A 3430-nucleotide genomic window follows, 5' to 3' on the forward strand; every position below is an offset into this window, starting at 1 on the left:
TTCTTTTTAGAAGAGAACCTTCGTAAATTATTTCAATTATTTACGTAATGAAACTATCGATCAATAGTTATACTATGAAAAATAATAATAATACTATGAAAAAACTGAATAATAATATTGTATCACTATATTATAATATAACTAATTATGTAACTAGGTAATATAACTATTTTAACTATAATTTATTCCTTAATAACTAATTATTATTAGGTATGTAACACCATGTTTTTTCATTCAAAATCGTTTTTGTACAATACTACTATATATTATTACTATTGATTTAATATAATATAAGTACTGATAAAAATAAATCAAAATCTATTTTTACATGTTTATTTCATTATATTATTTAAGTATCTATCATTATATAAATTACTTATATTATTTTATGTCATAAAATACACATATTATATTATATTATATTATTATATTACTATACTATGCTTACTTGGCTTATTGAGTATCCCGGCAATTTCATTCCATTTCTCTGTTTTATTTACAGTATTTATATACTCACTGTGACTAGTATCATATAAATATGGATAATTGTGCACCAAATCAATTAATTTTTCTGTCTCATTTGCCATAGTGATGGATAATGAGGAATGAATAATTAAAATAATTTGTGACTGACCACGTTCTCTGTAAAATATTACAACCAGACCGCAGACCGCGGCGGTCGACATGATTCCGCCGCGGCAGCCCGCGCTATTTTTAACCACGATTATGCAATCATAGATAATACAGTGCCCGCCGCGGGCAGACCGCTTTCTGTTTGACTGAGCCTTTAAAGTTCAAATTTTGACAAAATGTATTTAATTGAAAGATTACAAATTCTTCAGTTGATAAAAATGTATAAAACGTTTAAATGTTATAGCTATGAATTGAAAATTTAAAACAAGGTTCTGCTGCAAAAAAATCTAAAAACGATTCAAACACAGTTTTTTTTTGTAGTTATTTAAGTTCAAATTTGGATGAAATTACCAATTAAATAACCAAAAATAACAATTTTAGCTATATTGCTGTAATAAAAAATTATTAGTCGAGGGTACTTTAAATTGTATAATGTATATACCTACTATGAATGACTAAGTGAGTTGGGTTATTTGGGTACATAATAAATCAATTATGAATCTGATTTGATTAATTTGGAATTAATTCCATAGGTATCTACCAGTGGCGTAGACAAGGGGGTGACGTGGGGGTCAGATCCCCCCCCACCCATTAACTTTATTTTTTGTTGTTGCTTACATTATGTAGTATGCAATATGATGTAATATTTTGTCATATTATGATCTATCGAGCTATTGAATTTTGACAGTTTTGTCAACATACTGATACCATTATAATTTTATTATTGTTTATTTATTGCAAAGTAAATAGTAATATTTATTTGGTCGAAATGGTCGATGACGATTGACGACTATGGTTATACTTTATTATAATTTATAGTTTATCTTATTATTTATAGATACGACACTATATAGTATATTATATAATATGTATGACGTATGTGGGCTCGACTAAATGAGCTTCCACTTCTACTTCCACAGTTCCACTAGATTTTGAACTAGCAAAAACAATTTAGATAGATTTGTTAATTTAGTTATTATTTATTTTATTTAATGATGTAGCATTTTGTAATTTAGAAGTTTTGACTTTATAGAATATGGAGTATTGGAGTGGATAATCTTAAATATTGTGTTTAATGTGTATTTTGAATCAATTCAAATTATATTCATTGTTCCTTATTGTTAAATATTTTACTAGGTACCTTAGAAAAAGTTTGGGGAGGGTGAGTATTTTCCAATTTTCACCTCCCATTTAGCTGTCGTTTTTTTTTTGATCCCCCTCCTTTCAGAAATCATGTCTACGCCACTGGTATCTACATTTTTTTTTTTTTAATAATAACAATATAATTAATATAGTACTTATAACATATCCTAGACTGGCAAACATCTCCACTCAGAATCGTTTTTTGTGTACAGTGATAATATTATATAATTGAAACCAAATTTAATACCATCCATTACAGTAACCCAGCAGAGCGACATCCACTTACCCGCTTTTTTAGTTTAAGTATTTTTTTATATGTGTGGATTTCATTTACCAGTATTAAGAGAATAAAATATAATTTTACATGTTGACTAAAACTAAATTTTACAGATAACCATCTATTAAAGTTACACAATAAAGTAAATATTTACACAAATTCGCTTAATAAACAATTTTTAACCATTCTTTTAATGTACCTACTTAATATTATTAGATTTTAAAGTGAAATGATCAAAAATATTTTTTTCAATATTTAAAGGCAACGAGTTATACAAAACTGGACATAAATAATCAATAAACCTACCTCAGATCAAATTGTTTATTTGTGTACTTAATACTAACATTATATACTCTGAAATAAAACACAACATTTTTGTTTTATAGTATTTTAAATTCGTAATACTTTGTACGCACTAGGGCACTTGCTCCATTTGATCCCCCCTCCCTTATTTAGGACGGCTATGCTACATTTATTATATAATATTGTCTATGGATCTTATAGGAAGATTTATATGCTAAATATTTTATTGATTTATATTAGGTTATAATTATCAGCATTATAATTACTGTACCTACATATTTTTTCTAATGTAGGTCAACTCATTTTGGGGATAGAAGTGATACAGGAGTATACAAAGTCCTTTTAGAAAAAAAGTCGATGTTTGAAGAAAATCCACTTACAATTGCAATAGTAACTCCCATCATGAAAAGGGCTCATAGTTATTCATTTTCGAAAGACATAGTATTCGTTGATTCTAGCAGCAGTTGTGATCAAGGTAACTCTAACATAACATTTTTTTTTGGTGCGTCAAAAGTAGGTGGCATTCCTTTAGGGGTAGTTATACATAAGCAGCAAACAAAAGAAGATTACTTACGAGCATTCAGTTTATTAAAAAAATGTCTAGGTAAAATTGCATTTTATGGACAATTACAGCCATCATTATTTATGACTGACGATAGTTCTGCAGAACGGCAAGCTTTAAAAGCTGCTTTTCCAGCATCAACTTTACTACTGTGCGCATTTCACGTTTGTCAAGCTTTGTGGAGATGGTTGTGGGAGAGTAAACATCAAATAGAAAAATCTGAAAGGCAGGCTAAAATGCTTAAATTTAGAATAGTCCTTTTTTCTCATGATGAAGTAGAAGCTAAAAGAGGAATGGATGAATTATGTAATGATGACCATGAACAATTTTCCAAACATATGAAGTCATTAAGAAGCAGAATGAACGAGTGGGCAATTTGTTATCGAAAAACATATTCAACTTACGGTCACAACACAAATAATATAATCGAATCATCTATAAGAATTTTTAAGATGTGGTACTTGAACGTTGTAAGGGCATTTAATGCGGCAGCACTGGTAGATTTTTATATT

This window comes from Acyrthosiphon pisum, chromosome X (genome assembly GCF_005508785.2).
Source record: "Acyrthosiphon pisum isolate AL4f chromosome X, pea_aphid_22Mar2018_4r6ur, whole genome shotgun sequence".
NCBI lineage: Eukaryota > Metazoa > Arthropoda > Insecta > Hemiptera > Aphididae > Acyrthosiphon > Acyrthosiphon pisum.